Raw genomic sequence first — 18,001 nt, forward strand, 5'->3', positions numbered from 1 at the left:
GGCTGCAGGTACCCATCTCAGCTCTCTGATATGAGGACGTTGAACAAGGTGGTGTTGAAGGATCCTCCCCACCAGTAAAGGCAATGATTCAGACCATTCTTATCGCCAAACATTCTTAATTGCAAATAGCACTAAGATTTCCATAAGGCTAGTCGCTGGATCCTGTTCGGCAATGTGTGGGGCTTCTCATGGTCTGTCCAGACAGCTGAGGGCTCCCAGGGCTGGCTTTGGGCAGAATTAACATCAGGAAGGTTTTTCTCCATAGGAGATAGTTTTGACTGGGTTCTTGGGTGCCAATGCCCTGATCAAAACCCAAACCGATCCAAAGATAGACTTTCACCCTTTAGTCTGAATGAGATCTGAATAACTTTTGAACCTAAGGCAACATGGGCCAACATCTGGTTGGGCTTCTTCTGTTCACTGAGAGGCATTTTATGGCCCATAAGGCAGCTGGCCTGATGGAAAGTTATGACCAGTGCCTGCTGTCAAGAAGGGTCACATCCCTAAGACCAGACTCCAGGTTCCCGGGAGGGGGCAATACAAGCTAATTTCATTGCAAGCTGGAATCCTAAAGAGACCGGCAGACAGGGTATTTACAAAAGGGTCCTGGCATCAACTGAGTGCTAAATTGAAATGTTTCTAGCCTTAGAAAGAGTCGGGGGCATTAGTGCACTCTGCCTGGGCTAATCCTATTATTTGGAATTCTATCATCCGGTTCTTCTGGCTCAAGCCTAATCTCAGGAGTGAATTAGCGCAGGGGCCTGCTTTTCCTTCCTGCTGTCTACACTGGGGTGATATTTCCTGCGTACCTGGATGGTGGCATTAGAACAAGAACACAACCAGCTCTCCCCTTGCCCCACATCCTACCAACCAAATCCCACCACATGCCCTGGGGGCCCTGATCATGGTGGACGGTGATCAACCAGCAAGCCAGGTTGTTTTACAAACAGTGAACATTTATAATTTCCAACCTAACTTACAGACTTCGACTGGCCCAGTGACTGTCATATCCTCTGGGCAACCGAGCGGAAGAACTGCTACACCTGGAAGCTCCACTCATCATTCATTCATCTACTGCCATGGCTCTTGGTGCCTCCTGGTGGGAGATAAGGCGATGGTCCATCTGTACTTTTGCAAACCCATACACATGTGCACACAGGGCTTCCTGTGTTTTCCCTAAATTCAGGCTCTTTGTCTGCAAAAGGCTAGAGAGTAAATATTTTAGGCTGTGTAGACTACATATGTTCCCTTTCACAAAGTCCAACTTGGCCACTGTGATCCGAAAGCAACCATGGACAATACATTACCAAAACAGCAGGGTTATGTTCTAACAAAACTTTATTTACAAAAGCAGATGGTACTGGATGTGGCCGGCAGGCCTAGCTGGCAGACTGCTGAGCTATAAACGCCAATTGTGCGGATTGCCTCAGTTTACCAGCGTTAACTTAGTGACGCCAGTCTGCCTCCCTTCCATATTGGGGGTGGGATCGCTACCTTCCCAGGATGGTATGTGGACAGCTGATAAAGACAAGCAGGTTATAAAAGATGGCCCCCTGAGATTCCTCCCAAAGCCCAGATGCCAGACTGAAGGGTGAATGAAGAATGATGGAAAGTTCTACCTCAGTGGGTCCGATAAGGGTCTCACCTTGGGTGCTGTCTCTCCTGGCATGGAAAGGGTCCTTAAAGATCACGTGGCCCAGCCCCCGCTCGGGGCTGGGGTGTCTGGCAGCCTGTCTTATTGACACACACCACTCTGTACTGTGTATTTATCCATTCACCTCCTTGCGTATTTACCTCGGGGATGTTTCCTAATCATTTGTTGAATATTCGCCAACTAGGTGTCTGGCCTTGTGCTAGGCATTCCAGGTTCAGGGGCAAAAGCCATAGTCTCTGGCCCCAGGATGCTTACAACGGAGTAGGAAGAAAGAAGAATCAACAATCACAGTACAACGTGTTAGGTGCAGCGCTGGGGGTGAGCAAACAGTCCCACAGAAGGAAGGACAGGTAGGCTTCCTCAAGCACTATGGCAGACTCCAGAGGCCAGTGATACTGAGACCCCATCTCTTCCTGGGACAGAATTCCAGAGTAGAATTCCAGAGCCACAGGAAAGGACCGGCTCACCTCTCAGTGACCACTTGAGTGCCATGGGGCGCTGTTCACCTGCTTAGAATCCCAGGGAGCTGGTGGCAGAGGCCTTGAAGCACATTTGGAGGAACGCAGAGAAGCCCATTCAAGGAAGAAGAAGAAAAAAAACCAACCCTCCCCCTGTTTGCTTCTTACAGCAGTTTTTGTTTATCTCATTAACTCGCAACCTGAAGAACAGGACCATCTGGCATGCGGGCATGTTAACAAGATCATAAATTAGGAGGAGAAATGAAGCCAGATTTCCATAATGGTCGCAAGACAGAAATCAACAGTGCCGGGATGGAATTTGCTGGGAAGGTAGGGTGGGAGGGAGCTGGAGCAAAATGAAAATGCCTTAGCACATCCAGTCTGAATGAAAAACACAAATCCAGAGTCATTTAGAAGGAGCGTTTTAGAAAAAGTGCTGGCAAAGCATCTCTGCTCCCTGGCAAAGTCTCTCTACCGCCTCTCTCTCTCTCTCTCTCTCTCTCTCTCTCTCTCTCCTCTCTCTTTCCCTGGCTCCCGGTCTTCCCCGAGGACTGGGGCCAACCTGATTCCCCTTGTTCTCCTAGGTCACGATTACGATTATTGGATTACCGTAATAATCTCCCCAAAACGCCCCCTTGCTTCTCATCCGGCTGAGGAAGGGTTGCCCAGGGCGCCAAGGCCATGTGCAAGGGCCCCAAGCTCCGGGCTATCTGTGTGTCTGTAGATTCCGCGCATTTCCTGGGACCCTATGCCACGGGCTTGGCAAACACAGAGCCGGCGGGTGATGATTAAGGGAGAGGCCTTCCCCACCGACGGCCTGGATGCTGAGTGTGCCCAGCCCCTGTGCACACACACAGCGTCCTCCACTCTCATGGCCCATCAGATGGTTCCTGGCTTCTTGAAAGAGAGAACCTTTCCCCAGCAGGTGCACCCCTCCATGTGGCAGCTCAGGGGCCCTTCCCTTCTTGGGCCACAGCTTGCCCTGGTCCTCCCTATGCCTCTCTGTGAAAACGAGTCTCGTCCAGGCACCTTTCCCGTCTGTCCAACCTATCCTGATAATGAAAACACTCTCTTTTAAAAATGTGGGGGAAAGGAAGATAATTATGTGCTTGTACCTACAGAAGAACATCAGGGAGAAGGGTCTCCCCCTTTTGTTCAATAGTGGGAGACCTAAGGTATGCTAACCCGGAGCCACGATGGAGAAGAGGCTGATAGTATGAGGGTAAAATAGCCAACTCTTTTGAGTGGAAAAGCAGCATGCTGATGGATTCACTTCGATGAAAGTATGTGGCCTGAGGTTCCAATACTGCCTGCAAATTTATCTCTGCTCAGTTTCCTTGTGGGCGGGGGTGTGTGTGTGTGGGCAATTCATTGATAAGTTTTTCAATTTTTTCCATGATTTTTCACCAATTAAAGCTTTTAAATATTCTTAACAAGTCAATTTTGGTAATATTTGGTTGCCTAGAAAGTTGCTCTCTCTGTGTGCATAAGAGATTTTAGTTTCTGTATCTGTGGTTTCTTACCCTATTTCACACCCCACTTAGGTGTATTTGTTTAAAAAATAGTTTATGTATTTCAAAGAAAGAGAGCAAGCACGAGGAGCAGAGGGAGAGGGAGAAGCAGACTACCCCATGGGCAGAGAGCCCAACGTGGGGCTCAATCTCAAGACCCTGGGATCGTGACCTGAGCTGAAGGCAGATGCTTAACTGATGGAGCCACCCAGGCACCCCTACATTTGTGTACCTGTGTCCTTCTCTCTAGTGACTTCTCATTAACATGGACATCCGCTTCATATATTTTATGTGTATTCTGGTGAAGTCACAATTCTAGAGTCAATTCCTCTAATTGCGTCTGCTTTGTGAAATTTTAAAAAATCTTCATCAGTTAAGCCCTGCTAACTTCCAAAGATTTCTCTAATTGTATCTTCCTACATTCCGATACAAATAAGGGACTCCCTCGTTCTCATTCATTTTTGTTTGGTCAACTCACTGACATTTTCTTCAGAGGCCAACGTATGGTCCAATTTTGTAAATATCCCGCGGTCACAGGAAAAGAAAATATTTTGACTTCTTTGTAGGTTAGTGATGTCAATATTGAACTATTAAATATTTATGCAGATCACGATGGCCTCATTTGAGAAATGTTCCTCCTTATTATTTCTGTCAAAATTTCTCTTCAATTCCAACTACATTGGCTTTATATATTTTGATGTGCTGTTATTACTTATTTACTTATTTTGGAGAGATGAGAGAGAGTGTGCGCATGTGTACATGCACAGGTGGGGAAGGGGCGGAGGGAGAGGGGGAGAAAGAATCCTAAGCAGATTCCATGCTGAGCACTAAGCCTGACTCAGGGCTTAAACTCACCACCCTGAGATCACGAGCTGGGCTGAAATCAAGAGTCAGGCGTATAACAGATTGAGCCACCCAGGCACCCTTGCTGTGATGTTATTATGTGCACAAAGAGAGAGGTCCACTAGCTCTCCATGTGGATTATTTACTTGGTCAATAAAAAAATGAGTCCACCCTAGAAGTGGTTTGGAATCCTACACACGACTCCCTTTAAAAAAAAATTTTTGTAGTTATTTGTATCACTTGGTATTTTTCTGTCTAGCTCTTAAAAAAAATTTTTTTTACAAGTAATTAAGCTGTAGGTGTATTTCTTCTAGGTAACATAAAGCAAAGTTTTATTTTTGGAACCATTATTTCTTGAAAGCCTGTATTTTAACAGAGGAGTTAAATCCATTTATCTTTATCTCAGATTTGATTTGTTTGTTCTTATTTCTGCATATTTCATTTTTTATTGTTTGGGTTTTTTTGTTTGTTTGTTTCTTTTTTGTTTTTGGTTTTGGTTTCTATGTTTCCTTGATTGTTTATTTCCTAGCATTAGTTTTATGAGACCATGTTTTGGTTTCTCCCCTAAAATGTTAATTTTCATCCTATAATAATTACTTTCGACTTGAGAAATATTGTCAAGCCCAAGTCTTTTATATTATCAAAATCCATAACAAAACTATCCTCGATGACATATACATATGGGAGGAAGATGTTACCAAGTATTTACATTTCCTTCCCTTCCCTCCCAGACTTACCTGTTAAGGGCTTTCAAATATTTAGCCCCCTGATTATTGACCAATGATTATCCTTACAGTGTCCCTCCCTTATTTTCCTTTCAAGGATCGTATTTACATTGTTTTGTGACTGCACTGACAATCATTATTTAGATCTGGACTTGTGACTAGTATCCAGGGTCCTTGAGCCCAGTGTCCTGTCTTGGGAACTCTATGACTCATTTTTTTTTTTTTTTTCGGTTGTCAGGTATGCATTTGCGGAATCTCTACAAATCTGAGGGAGCCTCTGTATTGTCTGGACAAGTAAACAATACCTTGGTGGGTTGGTGTGTTTTTGCAACAAAACATTTCCCTCCCCTGAGTGTGGGGCTGGCCTCTCCCTCTCTCTCTCTCTTTCTCTCATGTCTCTGACTGTCTCTCCCTGTCTTTGTCTTTCTCTATCTCTCTGTCTCTGTTTGGCTTTGTAGCTATTCTCTCCTGGAATTCACATCATCTGCATCATGGAGATGTCTGTGGCAAATCTAACTGGTGATCCTTTGTAGATAGCTTTTTTTTTCTTGTGTTTCTTTTGTCTTTGTTTTTCCCCTGCCTAGACACTTGTTGAATCCTTTCTTTAATTTTCAAACTAAAAGGAAAATAAAGCATCGGTATATGTCTTTGTGTTGCATATTTTCACTTAATTTTCCTAGAGGGGTCTCATCCCATCCACTCATTCCCATCTCTCTAAATTCAAAGAAATTTGGGGGTGCCTCAGTGGCTCAGTCAGTGAAGCATCTGCCTTCGGCTCAGGTCATGATCCCAGATCCTGGGATCGAGTCCTACATCGGGCTCCCTGTTCAGCGGTAACTTTTCCCTCTGTCCCTCCCCAACTTCATGCTCTTTTGCTCTCTCTTGCATATAAATAAAATATTTAAAATTTTAAATTCTCTCTAATAAATAAATAAAAAAATAAATAAATAAAACAAATAATTTAAAATTCTTTCTAATAAATAAAATCTTAAAAAAATAAATTCAGAGAAATTCTTTTACTTTCTCCTATTTTATCCTTGTAATTCAACTCATGTAATAAACAACAACAAATGAATCTCCTTTTCTCTCCTTCAAGAACTCCCTTTACGGACATGTGGATTTTTAGTCTTTGAACTCAGGTTCCAAATACGTGTTTTCTGGCCACCTCCATATGTGGCTTCTTTTTGCTTCAGCACCTGGACAGCATTTCTGGCTCACCTTTCATATTCCTTTGGCTGTTTCTTGTGGAATGTGTTTGCTCCTTGACATTTCCAGCGGTGACATTTGCTCTTTATCTCCTTTCCTTAACCTATCAAGGCCTTAAAAAATGTCCCAGTCTGTCATCATAATAAGATGACATCATAATAAGATGACAGACTGAGACATGCTTATCTGCTTTATCTCATATTTTATTAAGTGAATGGCCTCTTCTATTTCAGTGAAAATAAATGACATATTAATATGTTTCTGAATATTTTTAAAATCATTTTTTAGGGACGCCTAGGTGGCTCCCCAGAATCAGGGGAGAGCCTAGTGGACCACAGCCCTGTGACTCCAGGGTGAACCCGGCCAAGTTCAGCCTCTCCTGACATGTCTATGATGATGGCCCATCACCTGGATAAAGTCCTATTCATTATTGACAGTTCCCACCCATTTATTCAATAAATGTCAGTCTGCTGATCCATCCAGCAAGTATTTGAGTGGGAATACCTGCCAGGCTTAGCGCTAGTTGCTATGGGTATGACTGAGAGAGAGAAAATAAAAGGTCCCCTCATCAGGCTTTCATTTCAGTGGGTCAAACACACTGAGGAGTCCCCAGTTTGGCACAGAAGTGACCAACCCACAGGATGATTGCAGACTGTGGTAAATGATGCAGAAGCTTCCATGGGTGCAGGGGTTGTTCCTTCAGATCCAGAGGTCAGGGAAAGCTCCCCCCGCCACCTACCGAGGAGAAGACCCAGAGTGGAGCCATGAGAGGTGACAGGAAGGCCATCACGTGAGAGAAAAGAAAACAGAACATCTGGCTGGAGCAGAGTAAGCATGCTGCTATCTTCTGCAAGCTCTGCAGATTCACTCTCAGGGGCTCCCCTCTGTGGACCCCAAATCCTCCACTACTCTGGTTTCCATTGGGCTATCCAGTGGGGATCACCAGCAGGAGATGGGTGAGGAGAGCAGGATAGTCAGTTGGAGATATATTTCTCCCAGTTTATGCCTGTGTGGGTCACTGCAGGTGGGCTCCAGCTCCTATAGGTGGCCTTCCTATACCTTCTCTGACTTCTGGGACCCACCTTCCCCTCACCGCTCTATGTCAGGGATTGCAACAGCTCCCTGCCAGTGCCACCACCCTAGGACTGCGCTATCCCTCTTTTTAGTTTTAAAGATTTATTTGAGAGAGAGAGAGAGAGAGAGACAGTGAGAGAGAGCATGAGTAGGGAGGAGGAGCAGAAGATGGAGAGGAAGAAGCAGGCTCCCAACTGAGCAGGGACCCTGACACGGGACTCAATCCCAGGACCTGAGATCATGACTTGAGCTGAAGGCAGACGCTTCACTGACTAAGCCACCAGGTGCCCCTGATTGCACTAACCCTTGTTAGAACCCCTAACCACACTCACCCTTGTGGAACCCAGTGCCATTTGCTTCCTGCCAGGAGAGAGAAGCATGAGGGGACATTGCACACCTGTCACGGTCAAACAGAAGACTGTTCTCTGCCCACCCTTCCATCCACGCACATCTTCCTTCAATGCCATGCTGTGATTTCACTGATTACTGAAGTGGATCGCTGTCTCCCCCGCCCAGATCTGCCTTTTTACTCATTTTCCTCTCATTTCATCTGCTGTTGGTGGAGAATGAGGAGGGGATGCCTGCTCATTGGAAGGCTGGCTTGTGGCCGGTCTTAAGGAGCCTGGGTCATCATCCTTGTGGAAGAGAAGCCAAACTGAGGGCGTTGGCGGTGGCCTCTGGGTCCCCTGGAGGGCAACACTCTTCTTAAAAGGAAGTTTCCACAGATCCTCTGGGGACTGAGTTCTCGAAGGAACCCTCCCGAGAGACACCCTCACCTCCTAGTTGCTGGGTGCTCATAATCGGCCACTCGGAACACAGAACTCTGAGCAGAGAACAGAGAGATGCCTTGAGGTGGTCCAGCTGTGTGAACAGAGGCTTTAACCACAGACAGCGGCTTGACGGCCACAGGGAGAGGTTCAGCCAGAGCCTGGAGGTCTGGTGCTGAGGCCAGGCAGAAAAAGCAACCACTCAATCTGGAGCCGAGGCTCTGCAGGGCCATCAGGGACAAGAGGAGGAGGGTAGAGCTCCAGAGATTCTGAGGACACCTCCCATGGGTGAGGCCTGTGTGATCAGGTGATCCTTACCCAAATGTGGCAGGACACTCTCAACACCTGATCTGGTTTCCTCCTGCTTAGGGGTGTGTGCGTATTAGTTTCCTCTTGCTGCTGTAACAAACAAGCACAAGCTCAGTGGCTTCCAACAACATCAACCTATTACCTTATTGTTCTGAAGCTCAGAAGTCGGAAATGGGTCTCTCTGGATTAAATCAAGATGTTTCAGGGCTGTGTTCCTTCTGGAAGCTCTACGGGAGAGTCTGTACCCTGACCCTAAGAGACTGCCTCCGTACTTGGCTTGGGCCCCACCCAACACCTTCAAAGCTAGCCAGTTAGCACCTCCCGACCTTGCTATTGGACATGCTCCCTCCTGCCTCCTGATTATAAGGACCCTTGGGATTACATTAAACCCACCTGGGTAATCCAGGATAATTTTCCCATCTTTTAAATCCTCCTTGTCATGTAAATACCATATGCACAGGTTTCAGAGACTAGGATGCGGACATCCATGGGACCATTATTCTGCTTACCACAGGGGAGACTCCTACCCGTGCCAGAAGCTTGCTTCATCCTGGAGGGGTGGGGGGGCACTGGGGCCCCAAGAGTTGCCTTGAGAGGAAATGGTAGAAGCTATAATATCTCCATCAGGAGAAAATGCTCACTGGGGCCTTGGGAACAGCCTTTCCTGCTCAGGGAGGTTTGGAAAGGAAGGACATCCTGGCCTGGTAAGTATGAACCAAGACTCAGTCAGGGGGCAGTGACAGACATCCAAGCCCAGTCCTGGCTCTTGACTCCAGAAGGTTGGCTCCCACAGTCAAATGCACTCTCAGCCCCCAAACCCAAGCAGGCTCAGGATGGGATCCTGGGACTACTGGGGCCAGGTAAATTCTGAACTTCAGTGGGCCCATGTATATAGTAAAGTCCTTCACAGCTGGCATAGGGGTGACCCTACTCTCTTCCCATGACAATAACCAGCATTCCAGACAGGAGCCTCAGGGGAGGAGGGAATGGGTAGTTTGTGGTTGCAGCTCATGATATCACACTGCCCCGTCTCCTTGGAAGATGAATGATGGAACTTTAGCTCTGCCTTTTGCAGATCAGGCTTGGACTGGCCCGACAAATCTAGGTGCTATTCCAGCATTCCTCTGGGAATGACCCTGGGGTAATAGGGGTCCCCCCTCTCCGGAGACGAGAATGAGCCTGCAGCCCTCCTGAGTTCTCACTGTCCTACTAGAATCAGGCACAGTAACCCACTCTCCTGTATGTGTTTGCATGCATCCTGCATCCTGTGAATCCCATCCCTGACTCACATGATATGAGGGTCCTGTCTGCGTGTGGCCCATCCTTCTGGAAGCCAGCTAAAGTACCTGAACAGACAGAGACTCCCCTGCACTCCAATCACACACAGGACAGGGAACCCGGGGCACTCCTGTGGACACGTTTCAGGAAAGCAAGCAACAGCTTTTGAGGAGAGAGCCGGCCTGGGGAGCCAGAGGGCTGTGCATGGGAGCAGACCAGGGAACAGAGGGAAACGGAGTTGTAAACTCATCTCCCCCTGATTTGCTGAACTGGGAAAATTAAAAATATAAATTAAATAATGCATCTGTTCTCACAGGTCCCTTCGAGCTTTAAAATTTTATGCTTCCATAAGCTTTCGGGGTAAAGAATAAACCAACTGCTAATATCAAGGAGCTTTTGAAAGCTTTAAAGGTCTTAGAAGCTGTATCTAACAGGAACAAGGATGTTTGCTGCACACATGGGAGGGTCTAGTGGGAAAAGTGAATACTCGGCTCTCCATTATCTGAATGGAGGCTTATCCAAAGCAAGCCCAGCTTTCGGGCACTTACACTGTACCTATTCTGCCCAACTAAGCCCTCGCAATGCACAACACGGACACTGTTTTCCTCTTACATCAACAGGAGCTCCAAGAAGAGGCCCCTAATCCATTTCATATCCCCACTCCCCCAAGAAGTAAGGACCACCTAGGACGGAGCCCAGGTCCTCCCCCTTTTCTGGTCCTGCAGGAAGCTCAGAATTGCATCACATTTGGCTGCCCCAACGTTGGGGACAGGTCCTTTCCTGCCCCACCTTCCTCTGGCTGCTTTTCACTGATGTATGACAAAGTCCTCTGCCATCTTTTTGTCATCTAATAGATAACAGGGGGACCGGAGGAGTCTTTGAGGACCATTGCCACAACACAGCCAAGGTGACAAAAATTAGAAGCGATCTTTGAAATCTACAAGCTGAGGAAAGGGTGGTCTGTATTTGAATTCAAACACCTATGTGTGTGTGTGTGTGTGTGTGTGTGTGTGTGTGTGTGTGTGACCATCTGAGGCTAGAGACCATCCCTAAATTGTTCATTACAACCTGAGGCCAAGAGTAGCACCTGCACTTAGTAGATGCTTAACAAACACTGAATGAATGAATGAACGAATGAATGGGGAGAGGAATAAAATCATCATGCCCACAGAAACTAACTCTGAACAGCTTGCAAATACATCTAGGCAGTGGTGCCCTCATAAGATTGTCAAAACTCAGCAGGAAGAGGATCCAAAGACATGATCCTTTGTTTATCAGGTATTTAAGGATCTTTAGGAAAGGGGAAAAAAATAGCCCGAGGGGGGAGAGATGGGGTGAATGCCTAATTTCCATAAAGGAGTCAAGAGTCAGCAGGCAGGAGGAGGGACAAGCCAGGCTGTAGAAGGCCAGCCCAGGGGAGATGGGGGGTGCTGTGAGTATACCCCTATGGAGGGTAGTGGTCAGGAAGTTCCTAGGATCCATGATCTGACATCCATTTAGAAACTGTTTCCTGGGGCATCTGGGTGGCTCAGTCTGCTAAGTGTCTGCTTTTGGCTCAGGTCATGATCTCAGGGTCTTGGGATCCAGTCCCACATCCACCTCTCTGCCCAGCAGGGAGTCTGCTTTTCTCTCTGCCCCTCCCCCACTCATTTCCCCTCTCTCTCAAATAAAGAAGTAAAACCTTTTTTAAAAAAGAAACAAACTGCTTCCTGCTCTCTGTTTATATTTTATCCTCCTAACTCCAAATTTTCAGAAGAGTCAGAGGATGTACAGTCAGGATGTCTGACATACCAGCACGTGATGTAAACTGTAGGGTGATGCAGTGCAAACACACCCCTGTGACAGGTTGCACAGTGGTCCCCTAAGGATGCCCCCCCCCACAAACAGCCGTGAATATGGTATTACCTTGCATGGCAAATAGGAACTTCACAGATGTGATTAAGGACTTTGACATGGGGAGATTATTCCAGGCACCCGAGGTGGACCCAGTTTAATCACAGGGTCCTCATTCAGGGAAGCTGGAAGGTCAGACTCAGAGAATGAAACAGAGCTTGCAGTCGTCTGGTCACAAGTCAGGGTGTGCAGGCAGCTTCTGGAAGCTGGAAAAGGCAAGGGAAGGGATTGTTCCCATAGAGCCTCTGAAAGGAACTGATGCCTTGCCGGAATCTTGATTTTAGCCCATGGAGACCTACTGTGGACTTTGAACAACCAGAACTGTAAGATAATAATTTGTGTTGTTTTAAGCCACTAAGTTTATGGTAATTCGTTACAGTGGCCATAGGGAAGTAATATCACACTGCCCCATGAGAGCCAGGAAAAAGCTAACTCTTTCAAGAAGTCAGGCAGGTGGGTGAACGGCAGGGTTCTGGTGCATATGGAGGTAGAGTGTGCTGAGTCCTGATCCCCTGGACGTTCTGGCTCAGTACCAGGTAGCTTAACGTGGCTTCCTTTCTTCCAGCTGAATTCCACCTGCATATCCCTGTGTGGGCACGAGGGCAGAGGGGCAGGAGAACTAACACACAAATCCTGTCCTCTCCATCATCCATCCCCACCAGTATCCCCGACCGGTGGGTCTGATGACTGGACTGTCCTGCAGAAAGGCAGGTCCCGAGATTAGAGAGCCAGGTGGGACCAATGTGCAGTCCTGCCCATTTTATTGACGAGTCATTGGCATCCGGGGAAATGACTTGTCCAAGCACAGAGCACTAGTATAAAGCAGAGGCGGCATCGGAAACTCAGGCTGTTCATTTCCAAGTGTGTCCTTTGCCCTTGACATGCCCTTGGCAAGAACTGGGCCCCAGCGCACAGCTGGCTGCCTGACTTCCCACCCGAAGGCAATGTCCCGCTGAAATGCTCAGGTGAGTGAGCAGGTCTGGGGTGCCCATGTGATTATCCGAGCCCACAGGGCCATCCAGTTTCCTCTCTCCGTGGCTACAGACCCTTGGGAACCAAACAGTGGCAATACCTGTAACTGAGTGGGTCACTTCAGGGTAGGTACGTCTGGTTTGGGGGTGCTGGGAGCTGCCACCAACCTAAAGGACAACTTCCCTCCTCCCGGAATATTTCCTCCTTCGTCAAGTTCCCTGACTTGGGAATTAAATTAAATGTAATTAAATTAAAGGAATTTAATTGAATTGATTAAAGGAATTAAATCCTGGGATTCCTTCCCTGATCGCCCCCTCGGATGAAGACCTCTCTGGCTGGGGGAGTTTAAGGACGTGCGGGGTCCTACATCAGTATTCTTGACTCCATGACCCTCATGTTCCCCAGAGCTCTGTTTCATGAGAACCTTTTTTGGGGCGAATTTTTAAGCGCTGGGTTTGAGGTGGTAGTGGAGGCAAGGTCTCTGTCATTAGAACTGACAGCAACAAAACAGCAGGACCCTTTGTGAACGCTCTCTTCTCAGAGAGGAGGTGTGGAGATCACGTTTGCATGGGATGCCAGGCCCAGGAGTGGTTGTGGGAACTGTAGAGACACGGGGCTGCCTTCAGATAATCATGGCTGCATGACCCAGCATGAAGCTCAGCATCAGAGCAGGGGCCCAGGACTCGGGCAGAGAAGAGAGAGTATGCTGGCTCTGGGGGTGCCTAGGCAATGGGGCTGAACCAGGAGAAGCCAGGGCGGGTGTGACTCCAGCATCACAGAGAAGCTTCCAGATCCCCTGGGGGCAGGTGGCTAGGACAGCTCAGCTGGGAAGCTGAGAAAATTGCTGGCCAGGTCCAAGTGATGGGTTTCTGCATCCCGCCCATATGTCGACTTCCTGGATCCCACAAAATGCCCCTTCCCTCCCCTTAGCTGGATACCATACCTGCTCTTCCCCCCCATCCCTACAGCAGCACTGCCCATACTGGAGGCTGAGAAGACTGAGTGGCATGTCTTAGGAAGCCTGCCTGCTCTTATCATCTCTTCTGCACAATGCAGAAGGCCTGTCAACTAGATACTGATTTGGGGAAACCAGAAAACACTCCTCAAAAAGTAAACATTGCAGCTGTAAATCATGTCCTTAACTTAGTGCAATGTTTAAAAATATGCATTAGGTGCTTATTACATGTAGGAGACAGTAGATAGTAAAAAATGCTTTATGGGGCCTTATTCTTGTCCTCCAGGACCTGATAATTTAACATAGGACATATGCCATATATATACATATGTATATATATCTGTGTGAACAGCAGCAATGCAAGGCTGAATATGAGAGACACAATAAATATTAAAATAATTTAAAAGACAGACACAATTGTACTGTCTTCCTGTGCTAAGTAAGACCCAAATGCCTGCTGGGGTCAGGCAGCTGGACGTGGGAAGAACTCTGTGTTGGGAAGATGGGGAGTGGACTATTGGGCCAGATCTTGCAGGAGATGAATTGGGAACAGTTGGAGGCCAAATGGATGAAGACTATGAGAGATGGTCTGAGAGGTTCAGTCTTTTTGGTGAATAACAAGGACAGTGGAAAGTATGTTAGAAAAATAGAAAACACCAAGCAGTGGCTTTTGGATTCCTTCAAACAGACGACCTGCACAACAGTCAAGCTGGTTCCTTGTGGGTCTGGTTGTTAGCATTCCTTCCCCAACTATGGGACATTGAGCCTTCTGGGTTCCTTGGCTTTCTTCTCCAGGGAACAAACTATGACCAGGGGGAGGTACCATACCTTTCCTGAGTGATAAGACTGGAAGCTCACTCCAGCAGGATGGGAAATGGAGTCTTTGTGCCCTGGCCCCCAAATCTGTGAGAAACATGTTCTCTTGAGGGATGGGCTAGGTGGGTGTGGGAGTTGGGCCAAGCATGATATTAATGATGATAGTTCCTCCAAATAGGAGGTGAACCCCATAAAATCTATAGATCACATGGCTTTGAGTGTAATATAAATGTAAAGAAAACCCTTTGCACCATCTTTAATTATATCACTTTATAGGTGCCCGACGCATGTATATGTACAGAACGTACAAGCCAAAGATTTTCCCCATCCTTATGCCAAAAGTGCATAAGGCTACAACCTAAATGTCCATCAGCTGGTTGAATAAATGATGGCACATTTGTACCATGAAGTACTATGCAGTTATTAAAATAAGAAAATGGTAGATCTGAGTGAGCTGAAAAAGAACATTCTCCATGTCATAGGATCAAGTGAAGCAAGTCCCAGACCATTATGGAAATCATGGCTCAGTTGGTTGAGCATCCGACTTAATCTCAGCTCAGGTTTTGATCTCAGGGTCGTGAGTTCAAGCCCCACATTGGGCTCCACACCCAGCGTGGAGCCCACTTAAAAGAAAAAAGATATGTATGTATATACTCAAGTAGGCATGCAATAAAGCACAGCAAAATGCTGGAAAAGATTCTGTAAAAGGCACCTAAGTCATGGGGGGTTGGCATGGAGAAGAGGCCGCCATTCCTACTCCTTTCTGTAATCATCATAAATGGTGGGATTTGAGGCAATTTTGTTTTCTTTATGTTCTGTGTGTGTGTTTTTTTTTTTAAATAAAACCCCTTTAAAAGATTCGTGAAGGGTTTGCACTATTTAAAGGAGTCATTTAGTGGCATGAAGAATGACAGCTATTATTTCTTGAGTGTTTGCTATATGCTTGATATCCGTCAAGGTCCTCATGGGCTGTTCTGGCTGGGATACTGCTCCTAAACAATCCCTAGGAAAAGGGAATGATGGTGTCCTGTGTTTAGGATTTTCATAGGGCAGATTTACAGATCATGGGTATATCATTAGACTACTCATGGCTATGACCAGCTCTACAAGAATAGCATCTGAATTTACTGTTTCACTCTTCATCCTACCTGGAGTATATAATATGCTGATTACTAAATACATTTCTTTAAAAAAAACCTATATATTGCCCCACTGGTGTTTCATCAAAAACCAAAAACTCTTGATTGCATGAATTATATGAAATTTTCTGAATGGGAAGGTGAGCTTTAGTGGAGTACGTGACCTAAAGTTGAAGATCTCTTAATCTTCCCTCCCTTCCTCCACTCTTAGCTTCTTTCCTTCCTCCTCTTTTCCATTCATCCATTCAACGTTTCATCAATCCATCTATCCATCCATCCACCCATTCATCCATCCATCCATCCATCCATCCATCCACCTACCCAAGTATTCACCCATCCTTCCATCTTTCCATCCATCTACTAATTTAACAAACATTTACAGACTGCATGCAAGGGAATCTGTTGGGAACAATGCAAAATACTAAATAGTATCATAGAATTCTCAAGGAACTCAAGACTAGCTCTCTGCCACTATGACGTGGCTCCTAGGCTGGACAGATTAAAGATCACTGTTATGGAGTGGAGGAAACCCATTCATCCCACCACATCCCTTGGGGGGATGGAACCCAGGAGCCTCTACACAGAACCTCTAGGACTGTGGCCCAGGATTCCCAGGGAGGTGGTAATCTGTGTATCTGGGGAGAAGAGTATGCTTGGGAATCTTTTTTTTTTTAAGATTTTTATTTATTTATTCATGAGAGACAGAGAGAGAGAGGCAGAGACACAGGCAGAGGGAGAAGCAGGCTCCATGTAGGAAGCCCGACATGGGACTTGATCCCAGGACTTCAGGATCATGCCCTGGGCCAAAGGCAGGGGCTAAACCACTGAGCCACACAGGGATCCCCCCTATGCTTGAGAATCTTGCACTAGGTTGGGACACTGTAAGAATGGGGAGCATGCCTGCTTTTGATCTTATTAAGAAGAGACACAGGCTTTAGGAGTCTGAAGAAAGCTTGTTTTGTTCACCTGAGAGGTTGGTGTCCTGCACTAATGATGTAGCCAGGGATCCCTGGGTGGCGCAGCAGTTTAGCGCCTGCCTTTGGCCCAGGGCGCGATCCTGGAGACCCAGGATCAAATCCCACTTCGGGCTCCCGGTGCATGGAGCCTGCTTCTCCCTCTGCCTGTGTCTCTGCCTCTCTCTCTCTCTCACTGTGTGCCTGTCATAAATAAATAAAATAAAATAAAATAAAATAAAATAAAATAAAATAAAATAAAAATTAATGATGTAGCCATGCATTTGTGGGAGATCTAAGCTAAGAACATTGGTGAGCCTGCTGGTGGGAGTCCTGGGGGGTTGGGGAGGTGGTAGTGCGCAGTGAAGTGCAGCACCCAGAGGCTCTCTACAGTGGGTGGCAAAGGACTCTCAGCAACAAGTCCCCACAGGCCTGGAGGATCAAAGTAGAAGAACAGGAGTCTCTGGTGACATGAGAGTCACGGCTCTGGCCTTCCCCCTCTCTGAGGCCATGGCACTCTCAGGCACAGATGCTTCACAAGTCTCCAGGGAAGGAAGGTAACTGTGATACCAAAGAAAGAATACAGGATCTGGCACTAAAGACCTGAGTTCAAACTCTGCCTCTGCCACTTAGTGACCTCACTGCCACAGGCATGCAACTCAGCCTGTATCAGCCTCTGCTTTCCTGCAGGTAGGACGGGCGGTCTAGAGGATTACCTGAGAAAACCGTGGGGCAGCACCTGGCATGAGTGCTTTGTATTTATTTCGGTGTGTGTGTTTGCTGCTGAGTGAGGCTTTTATCCAACTCTGGATTGCCATCAGCCTAGTAGCGCTGGAACATGCTGCAGTTCAAGAGTCAGGCAGGTTAGAGAGCTCCCCATGCTCCTAGCAGGTGGCCTGTCCTTCCTAGGTGAACTTTTACATCCTCATCTCAGCTCCTCTGCTTCTGGAGCAGAAGCCCTGAAGCAGGATCCACTTTGTCCCCAAGGGGACATCTGTCATGACTGGATACATTTATGATGGTCATAACTGCGGGGAGAGAAGGCTACTGGCCTCTCTTCGGTGAGGGCCAGGGATGCCACTAACGCTCCAACACACAGGACAAACTCCCATGACCAAGAGTTATCCCTCCCCACAATGTCCATAGTGTCAAGGTTAAGAAACCTCGCTCTTGAGTCAAGAAGTTAAGACACTGATGCCCAGGCAGGGAGAATGAGGTATCTTGAGGCCAAACCGAGTTGTGGATGTCAACAGCACCCTTCCTGAGATCTGAGCTGCAGACAAGCTTGTTTACTAGAGACCAAAATGATTATTTGAATGATGATATCAAAAACAACTGACCCCTGGCATCTTCTTTACCATCTCAGAAATGGCGGGACCGGCCAGATCTGAATCTGGAAGCCTGAAAGATTGCAACAATGCTTTCCCCTCTTCTCCTCCTCCATGGCC

At 47.0% G+C, this 18,001-nt stretch overlaps 1 protein-coding gene and 1 long non-coding RNA gene across 3 annotated transcripts in view; both read right to left on the bottom strand.

Moving 5' to 3' along the window:
* Positions 1–18,001, bottom strand: part of SHISA6 (shisa family member 6) — a 278,218-nt gene that overhangs the window by 55,132 nt on the left and 205,085 nt on the right. The gene's annotated exons all lie outside the window — the stretch shown is intronic.
* On the bottom strand, positions 6,189–8,872 carry LOC140630610 (uncharacterized). The gene is made up of 2 exons (XR_012028366.1): positions 7,804–8,872; positions 6,189–7,132 (listed from the first exon to the last, which is right to left on the bottom strand). It is a non-coding gene; the product is annotated as an uncharacterized lncRNA (long non-coding RNA).

This window comes from Canis lupus, chromosome 3, assembly GCF_048164855.1.
Source record: "Canis lupus baileyi chromosome 3, mCanLup2.hap1, whole genome shotgun sequence".
Lineage (NCBI taxonomy): Eukaryota > Metazoa > Chordata > Mammalia > Carnivora > Canidae > Canis > Canis lupus.